The sequence below is a fragment of the Saccostrea echinata genome, unplaced genomic scaffold (assembly GCF_033153115.1).
Source record: "Saccostrea echinata isolate AGI-Se365-2 ecotype Australia unplaced genomic scaffold, CSIRO_AGI_Sech_v1 ptg000008l, whole genome shotgun sequence".
Lineage (NCBI taxonomy): Eukaryota > Metazoa > Mollusca > Bivalvia > Ostreida > Ostreidae > Saccostrea > Saccostrea echinata.
The window spans coordinates 12,117,107-12,128,036 of NW_026889757.1; positions in this window are offsets into that span (position 1 = coordinate 12,117,107).

The following is a 10,930-nucleotide window of genomic DNA, read 5'->3' on the forward strand; positions in this document are numbered from 1 at the left end:
TCTTGCCTAACAGTTATTCGGTTTGTGAACGTCCTAAACGCTGTCGATCAGTAACGATCAGTAATCTTCAGTGAAGATTCTCAAGTACATGTAGTGCGAAATCGATCTTAAAGTCGGCATATTGATTAAAGTGTTGGTGATGTCTTTTTGTGAGCTGACAGCGGTTACCATCCCTATAGCCCTTTATTTTCGAAAAGTCCTGGTCGTTTCCCCATTGGTCGTTTTGTGCTCGAAAAGATTTTCAAGTGGAAAATTCTTCGCAAAGCGTGGACATTCAAGCATAACATATTGTTTTGTTGAAATGTCTCTTCATTGGACGACACGATGGACGACAAGTTTTAAAAACATTTTTGTTTTCGGTACCTTTATATCTATTTGTTTAAGTAAAACAAAATAAATCTTTTAAAAAAAATATTTTAAAATCATACCTTAGCGAAAAATGGCTAAACTTATTTGTTCAGCATACATATAGATTTGAAATGGTTTAGATGATCATCTGTACGTTATGTTGATATTTGATCATGTATCCATGTCTTTCTACTCAATTATGCCACAAATTATGCATGTTTTAATGATATAAACTGTCATTTATGAAGAAAATAAAAAGAAAAATAGATACGTTTGCTTCAAACACTCAGTTTTAGACAAAAATTAACCTACGATGCGTATCGTCCGTTGATGTAGACGTTGTGACTTCCTCAATAGGAATTCGTGTAGTTGAATCCGTCGTAGAGGACGTGCAGTCTGCTGGTAGTTCAGGATTATCATCTGCACAGTCAGGAGTTGATTGACATTGACAAGGTTGGTAACAGTAAATCATCAATGCGACGAACAGTATGAAGCTTCTCATGATTTATTTAGTTCCCCTATCTCTGCAGATAATGTTAACCATTTAGCAAATTTATTTGTATATTGTCAATCTGCTGTCCAAATAATTCCTCATTTTTTTATCATACATTTTTTAAATTGCATTTCAATATTTTCAATGAGAAAAGCTTATTTTAATCATGTTTAAGTGTTCAAAGACCCTTCCTCTCTCTTGTCTTGCATTTTACTATCATAAATTACAAGAAGTTTGGATAAATAAAAAAAAAGGCCCAATCGTACCTTATTAAGTGTAACACATGACGAGAAAGAGATATCGATCTTTAGTTATTTTACTTATTACGGATTTGTTTTTGATCAATTCTAAGAAGTTTCATCAACTTCCCTTTTTCTTAAAAGGAACATATTATGATTATGATGAAATTATGATGAAATGAAATATGGAGATATCGAAAAGTTATCTAGCTCTAGAGTCCTTTGAAATAATATAAATTGGTAGAAGAGCAAAATAGGACCTCTAAAACATGAGAGGTGAAATCATGTGTCATAGAGGAGTAAGCATCCCCTGTCCACCAGCCACACCCGCCGTGAGTTCCTTGTCATGATCTGGCAAACGGATAATCCGCAGATCCCTAACAATATTTTTCTGTAGTTAACTATAGTGAATACTTTGGTACTATGATTTACACTGTACTATGGAACTTAATTAATTTAGAACTTTTTTTTTTTGAGATTTCGATGCTTAAAATCTCTTAAATTTAATACCAATGAGGTAAAATTTGGAACTAAAATGTGAATATGCAAACAATACTTCCATTTAATATCAAGAATGTGCATGTATGGATTTGAGAACATAAATCATAAAAATCTGAAATCCATAGTAAAAACATAGGTAATCAGAGATTACAGAGCTCACCTCAACGAATGTTGTCTTTAAGTAAGGCAAAGTTGCAAACTAATAACCTTGTAGCGTGCATCCCTAGAAGTAACATTAATGCAATTTTGGTCCGATAGGGCTTGCACTTACTTGGGAATGGACTTCCCTAAAATTTTAAACTAGTCACTCATCCGGAAAATGTAGGTCAGATCCAGCATCCGAAGCAAGCTTGGCAGTGTGCATCCTTAGATGTATCATCCATGCAATTTAGTCAATATAGGGTTTATAGTTACTTGGAAATGAGACATGCGCCAAAAACTTTAACCTGCTCTAAGAACTTTAACCTGCTCTGAAAACATTAACTTGGTCATTCTTCAGTATGTACAATTTCTAAAACGAGGTAAATTATTGACAAATAAGTTGATGAAACAAGAATATCAGCTGTCTCGTTTAAAGACATCATTTCGTAAGTTCTATGGTCGATACAATGACCTTGTCATCAAATACAATTTATCATTGAGTCAAATGCTGACTGACGTTTTTCATACTAATTGTTAGGCCATTATTTACACACTGAATGGTCAGCGGATTTTTCCGTTATTTCCCGATCATGACAAGGAGCACACGGCGGGTGTGACCGGTCGGCAGGGGATGCTCACTCCTCCATGGCACCTGATCCCACCTCTGATGTTTGGAGGTCCGAGTTTGCTCTGCTCCTATTTTGTATTGATTAATGGACTTTTGAGCTTGAAAACTGTTCGTTATCTCCATATATTTCACTGAAATTGCAGCATCTGAAACCTTGACTGGTACAATGAAACATTCTAGAAGCATCCTTCATGCATCTCTGATTAATATAGGAAACTGATGTACTTGAAAAGAAAATTGTTCCAAAAAATTTAACCTGGGACACCGACGCCGAGGGTATTAAATAAGCTCCCCCAACTTCGTTGAGGTGAGCTAAAAACTTTTACCATAATAAAAGTCGCCCACGGGGCCAGTGATTAGAGCGTCTGCTCTAGAGTCGCGGAGTAATGAGCTGATCCTTACGTCGAGGCTTCGAATCCACTGCGGGGTGTGGAGACCGGTCCTTTGGATGACCGTATAAACCGAGGTCCCGTGTCGCAGTAGGTGTTGGCACGAAAAAGATCCCTCACTGCTCTATGGCCCTAAGTGCCGAGCATAGGTATAAATTTGCAGCCCTCCACCGGCAAGAGGTGGCGTCTCCATATGAGTGAAAATTTTTCGAGAAGGAGGTTAAACAACAAACAAACAAACAAAACCATAGTAAAAAAAGTGATACTATAGTAAACTATAGTTAACTGGATAATTCAGTGTAAATAATGGCCTAACAATAAGTATAAGAAACGTCAGTCAGCATTCGACTAAATGATAGATTGTTATTGCTGACAAGGTCATTGTACTGACCATAGAACTTGTTTTGCCTTAAGAATGCTGAGTGGTTCTACACGATAGATTTGTCAACAATGAATCTGTTACCACTGCAATTCTTAATATAACTTGAAAAATTGATTTTTTTTTTTTATTTTGACAAAATTTAACATTTAACATAAACACGTCCATTTTTTGTTAGAAATACTTTTTTCAAAAAAAGATTTGAAAGATATTTTTCTCTTTGTAAAATATTAACGAGAAATTTTAAACTAAGAAAAAGAAACAATGATCATATATTTTGTTCCTCATGAAAGTTAATTAGAAAAATGGTTGCACACATAATTTGCAACCTGAACTATCAATACAGGCGCTATATATGTAAATAAATCTATGTTTCAGCATGTTTTTTTTTTTACATTGGCTAAATTTATGACGATCTTCTAATTGATATAGGAAGTGGAAAAAAAAATTCCACAAAAATGACGCTGAAATTTCAGGAATAAAATATTTTTTTGTGACATCCTAAATATTTCTCCCTTTATGGACTTAAAAGTTGCTTTAATGGCAAGCAGTATTGATGGGAGTAAAGTATTTGTGCATTCACGTTTTTCAGGAGTGCAAAAATTCATGTTTTTTTCTTACTATATTTTGTTTGGAATTTAGTTATCTAAGTTTAATCTATATATAATTTTTGCCCTCTTTTTTTTTTTCTTTTCTTTTTTTTTTTTTTAGAAAATAAAGACCCGACAACATATATACATGTACTCTGTTAATCAGTCAATTACAGGACCCTTCTGTGTTTGAGACTCATATTTCTATTGGCAGGCATACAATGCATTTTTAAAAAAAAAAAAAAAAAATCTCACTTCAAAGATGACTTCTATCCTTCATTATTGCTATACATTGTAATTTGATCGGATAGCATTTATATGAATAATTTATAGCTTAAAAAATGACAGTCTTGCTGTTGAAAGCTTCTCAACTTCAATTTTGTTAATCATATATATCCTTTCTCTTTTTATATTACTGCTTACGATACAGTCTAACCATACTTTTTTTAAAAAAAATTGTATAATAGATGTATTAGATCAGTTTGCATTTGTAAAGAAACTAAAGCTTTTAGATACTTAATCAGCATATTTTAGTAGGAAAATGTTACATTTATAAACGTGATGCACACCTGACACAAATTAAAAAAAAATTAAATAGACTATCTTAAGGTTTCCCCTTCCTCTTGTGACGTGACGGTGTTTTGCAATATGGCGCATTATTTAATTCTCCTGCATAATAAAGGAATGTGTTTCTTAGAAAACTTACTTTGATTAATTGTTGGTAAAACAAAGCAAATGGCAATAAATACTTTTTTCATCATTTATACAAATCGCCAATATATGGCTGAAATAGTGCCGATTTGGTGTAAAACATCAATCAATCAATCAATCAATCATTAAATAATGTAAAAGATCCCCATCCTCGATGATTTCTATGACATATCCACAATTTATACAAACATGTATAAAGTAACAATTATTGTGGAACCATCATTGTTTGTGGGGGGGGGGGTGGGGGGGGGGGTCGATATTCAAGGGTGACCCATTTTTTTAGTTAATGTGAATTGTAATTTCATGGATTACTCTTGTACCTCTTGTAAGCTCTATAAATTAAGGTAGTCTAAGATAACTTTATTCTGTTCAATGTATGAGCGTATCAATTTTCATAGAGATGTATATAAGTTTGTGGGTAATGCGATATAGTTGCCCACGAAATCCACGAACGTTTTCCCCTATGAAACGATGTTTGGACGAATGTTTTACATTTAAATGTAAGATAATCTTTAAAAATCTTTCTTTTCGCTGGACCAGAAAGAATGTAATATGTGTGAAAGACCCAAAGTAGATTCTTCATTATCAAACTTGTAGACTTTAGAGATAGGGTTTGACCACAATAAAAGATCGACGTTTTACATTTGAAATACATGTATATGGAGAAAATCTTTTTATATCCTCTTTTCAAGAACTACTAGACTAGAAAACATAAAAAAAACTTGTGTGAAAGACATTAAGTACATTCTAAATTGTTCAAATCATGAACCCCGGGAATAGGTTTGGGCCATGGTAAGGGATCAAGGTTTTACATTAAAATGTATAGGAAAATCTTTAAAAATCTTTTTCAAGAACCACTGAACTAGATAAAAAACAAACTTCTGTGAAAGCTTCAGGAGGTAGTGTAGATTCTAAACTGTTCAAATCATGGCCCCTGGGGTAGGGTTGAGCCAAAATAGGAGTTCAATGTTTCGCATGGAATTATATAAAAATAATTTTTAAAAATCTTCTAAAGAAACACAAAAGAATCATTGCTTTACAAATACATGTATTAACAAGTGTGTGGATTTTTTTTTCATCAAATTTTTTGGCCCCAGGGTAGAGTTGGCTAAGTCAGGATCAAATTTAACTGCAAGGCCATGTTAGTCATATTGGAAATCGAAGCATCCCCATTGTATGTAGATTTAGAGACCCTAGGGTTAGGGTATTGCCACAAAATGGGGTAAAAATTTTTCATGGACATTTTCATTCAAAATCTTTTAAAAATCTGAAGAAGAACAGCAAAGCTAAAAGTAACTCAGCTGAGAGTTGTGACCCTTGGGTCTCTTGTTAAAGTCTAATATTTTCAAGCTCGGGAGTGCAACAATAAAGATAAAATAAAAAATGATAAAATAAATATCAATGACCCCATATCCTTAACAACAAAATAATCATAAGGGAATGCTTATTCTACTCGTAGTTGATATCATTATATGTGAATCCATACAAAAAAAGGACAAAGATCTTCAAAAAATTTTCAGAAAAGTTTTCAGCACTCATTAAAAATGTATACATATGGTTTAAGTTTTTTAATTTTCACATGCAGTACACAAAGCTTGTCATTTTCACATTAATCTATTTGCTAGTTGGAAAACCCTTATAGTTATATATTTAGAGGCATAGGTATTTTTAAAAAAAAAAAAAGAGTTAAAATGACAAAGTGTGAGTGGTGAGCTAACCCTCTAAAAGCATGAGTTGAATTTTATCTATTGCAGTATCAAGCAGGGCGGCCGTCACGGTAGCTCAGTCGGTAGAGTGCTCGCTCCGTGATCGGAATGTCGTGTGTTCAAATCACGACCGCGACTGACCTAAGTCGATAAAAAATTAGGTAGCAACCACAGGCCTTTAGATCGCTTTTAGAAAAAATAACTAAGGAGTTAAAAAAATATTCTTATTATACATCCCATTTTTTAAAAGTCGAATTTTAGCGATCCAAAGGCCTGTGGTAGCAACTGTTCATTCGCCAAGCCTTCGGCACTTTTAAGTGAAAGTTGCGGGTCCTTCGGATGAGACCTTAAAAACCGAGGCCCCGTGTCACGGTAGGCGTTGGCACGATAAAGAACCTTCACTGTTCAATGGCCGTGAGTGCCGAGTATAAGGTCTAAATTTGAAGCCCTTCGCCGGTATATGGTGACGTCTCTATATGGGTAAAACATTCTCACACGGGACATAAAACATACAATCGATCAATCAATCAAGCAGTGTAATGAATATTTTATTTTGCATATTTAAAGGAGCGTTAAAATGATATTTAAACTGCGAAATGTATTTCTTTCGCCAAAATCAACATTTGTCTTCAATCTAATAATGTACTAACTTACGAATAAATCTTTAAATGACCATTCTCATTTAGTTAATGACGTGTATGAATGAATGAAATAATAATGGGAAAATGATTATATGTATCCTAATATCTAGAGAAAGTTTACATTTTTTTCTTGGATTATATATTCTTACATATTTTCTTTGTTATTATCTTAAGGTGGAATACAATCATTTTTGTTTCTTTAAGTGTGTAAATGTCCATTAAACAAAATATTACATTCGTCTCTTACCTTATATCGGTCAAAGAAAGAGCCAGTTGTTCATTCAGTTTCTTCAGATTTATGGATGTAATTCTACATCGTTGCAATTCAGTGTTAAGGAATGCATTTTTATTTTTTATTCATTGTAGATCATCTTTCGTTTGACAGAGATTCAGTTGACCAAGTACATTTAAAAGCATTCCCCGTGAAGAGATGGGTATCATTTTTTTTTTTTAAAAAATCTGGTGTTTATTTACAGTCGAGATTTTTCAGTCAGGTGAACTCTATTTTTTGTTTGCATCTTCATGTCTGGAATAATAACATTATAATAACAAATAGAACTACAATTTCTGTTACGTATACATTGCTCTTCTGTGCTTTTATGTAATGCTATGCACACAGTTATTTACACCAACTGATGTCCAAAAAAATTGCATCAAAACATTTTTTAATTATTCCGTGTATAACTTTAAAGAATTTGAAGCGAAACACTGACAAAGTGACAAAGTTTTATTTTTTTAGTTATGTACAAACAATAGTGGCATTTGAATGATATTTGACATGAGAAAGATACCTACAATTTTAAAAATTTATACACTAGTAAACAAAATAGACTGGGGGGGGGGGTTAGGGTATTCCTACTCGTACAATGAAGCAAACAGTAATTCTTGGGTGTAGGGTTTCGACATTTCTACGAACAAGTTTATTTTCGGATGTACATTTTCCCCAAAACCTCCGAAATATAGATTTTTTTCCTCGATCACAGGTCATTCATTAATACGTTGATTTTGCCACCTGAGGTGTACAATAATCACCGAGGCCGAAGGGCGAGGTTAAATGACAATAATAATAATAATAATAATAATAATAATAATAATAATAATATATAAATAACCTGATGGTTAACCATCACCTTAACCTTAACCTGTTAAGCTTTTTTACAGTTCTAAATATCTTTCATTTCTGTAGACTTTTCATATCTTTTTCCTACTTAATTATATAACTATATCATGTTACTTTTTTCTACAATGTCTTTTGTGGTGTTTTTTGGATACTAGTAAGATCTTAAAATCAGTGTCGACGCAGTTAAGCGATCAGGTATGGAAACAATGAAAAATCCATAGGCGCAACGTCCATAATGTGGATGTGGGGTATTGTGGTATAGCAGGAGTTGAATCATCTAAAATGTTAAAAGCACGTCGACTCCATGCTTTTATTCTCGAAAAGATAAAAGTTTGGAACAGGTCATGGTCTATGTGTCATTAAGGATGATTTTAAATCCTTAAATTGTGTTCGTAAATATGGTATTATTCTACATTCTTATCCTCAACATTAACAGAGGACTTGGTACATGGCGTTAATTCTTTCCCGTGTACACTTTTCTTCCAGGCCCTCAGAACAGTATTTGGGCAAAGACATGGTAGATTTAACGGTTTATTCTGGGAGTATAGCACCGTAAAAGGACAGTAGACGCCCAAACATATCAAGACTCATCTGCAGTTAAATCTTGTGGTTTGGAAGTGAAAATATCTATATAGTAGTAGAAAAGAAGACAAATTCCCAGATGTATAAATATATAATCGAATAAAGTTAAACAGTATATACACATCTATTACAATTTTCTTCGGGACATTCAGATTTTCAGATTACCTTTCTCTCCTGTTAATTATGCAAATAAATAATTTTTTCTTTCAGAAAAAAATGCAAGTTTGCTTCTTCACTCTATCGTGACCGGTCATTAGCCTAGTGGCAGAGCGTTCGCTTCATAATCGGGAGGCCCAGTTTCGATTCTTGTTCGCCGCGCCGCGTCAAACATAAGACGTAAACATTGGTAGTGATTGTTCCTTCGCCAAGCGCCCGGCATTAGAAGTGCAAGTCAATGAGTCTTTGAATTTAGACCTTAAAAATCGAGGTCCAGTGTCACGGTAGGCGTTAGCACGATAAAGAAAACTCACTGTTCCATTGCTGAACAAAGTTAGTATCGATACTGTAAAAGTATTGTTCTTCGAGATAATATTAATACAATATCTCATGTTGTCAAAGTGGTCCAACCTTCTGTCATCTAAATAATCAAAAATATGCCCGTGGGTCTAAATGCTCACTAGCTAATTAGACCAGAGATAAACTATATTCCTTATTCCTATCATGCCTATTGACGCGTCTTAATGATTGAGTAAATTGAATCGTGGGTTCAAATCCATCGGCCGCGACAACATTAGTCGATAAAAAAAGATTAGGTGCACATGTAGCAAATGTTTCTATGCCAAGCGCTTGGCACTTTTACACTTTTAAGTGATAGTTGATCTTTCGGATGAGACGTTAAATATCGAGGCTCTGTGTCGCGGCAGGCGTTGGCACAACAAGGATCCCTTACAGTTCAGTGAGCCGGAGTGCTCAGTAAACGTCTAAATTTGAAGCCTATACTGGCATACGGTGACGTCTCATATGAGTGATATAATTTTGCAAAAGCCTTGAAACTACTACTAAGCAATCAATGAATCTATCTCTAATATGCTGATAGGCAAGTACTTACTTTTGCACAATCGTTCATAGACAATAGCGTCAATGAAGGGATGACGTGTTTGTACGATTACGATGACGCGATAACAATGACGCAATACTGCGATAGCTCGATGGGGATGATGCAATGACGCGATAACGTGATGACAATAGTACAAGAGCATGATGGAGCGAAAGCGAGTAACGTTTCATCGTCATCGAACATGTACATGTACCATCGCGCCATTGTCATTACATAATCGCGTCTTCGCACCATTGTTTCACATAACTGCGCCATCACATCATGATAATGATGCTATCGAAATATTGTGTCATTGTCATCGCACAATCGCGTCACACTTTCTCGCGTCTCCTCAAGGGGACTTAGTAGAATACGTGGACCTACTGAGTATCTGGATTCCATACTTTCTTGATAAATTAACAAGTTTAATGTACACTATTCATGAAACATTTTTAAAATACCTTCTAACTGATGCAAGTGGCGGATCCAGCAGGGGGATGGTCAGAAAGGTATACAGACCCCTTCGATTTATAAAAACAAAATAACCAAGAAATGACCCTCAAATATGTATAACACTTAATATCCTCATTTTGAAAATCAGTAAAATCACATAATAAAGATACTAGAATTGTCATTTTACTTCCAAATATCATGCGATATGGTGTTATTCCCCTATGGTAGCGTTAAGTAAAAATTCCAGTAGTCAGTTTACAAGTTTATAACAGATTTTAAATAATTACAATAACATTATACGAGGGTTGTCCGGTAAAATCGTGGACAAGTTGTCTATATTGAAAAATAATCGTCACTGCGTTCTAAAACTTTCACTACTTTTTAGTACATTTTTAATCAATATACATAGCAAATTTCGAATAGATATTTGCTCAAATAAACAAAATATGAGACTTTATGTTATGTATGGTATCGTCTTACGGCGCACGGATGATAACGTCAAAGTCTTTAAAGCAGCGTCACTTTTCCTCTTTGCTAAATAAAAGTTGGATAAGCCCCACTTAAATTCGGGGATTTCATTGATGCACATACTTGATTTTCCCTTTATTCCTCCATAAACAGTCAAGGAACCAATCTCGAACACACGGGGGACCTTCTTAAGATTTACTAGGAAGATATGGACAGTACTCTCACTATCATTCAACTAAACAGGTTCTCTTATATCTACGGTCTACAGTGACAGCGTCTTTTGCTATTGCCAGTAGCTGTTTGTCCTTATGTTTTGTTCTACCCGGGGACCCGATCAAAAGCTTCCGCTTAGAAAACTCCCATTTCACTTGTATCCTAAAAATTTAGTGATATTTTTATATATTTTATTCTTCTGTAGCCATTTTAAGTTTTTAGGGCGTCATTACTACATCTAAATCAAACTGAACTGCTCTCCGGTGCGCCGTAACGTCAACAAACGTCGCCA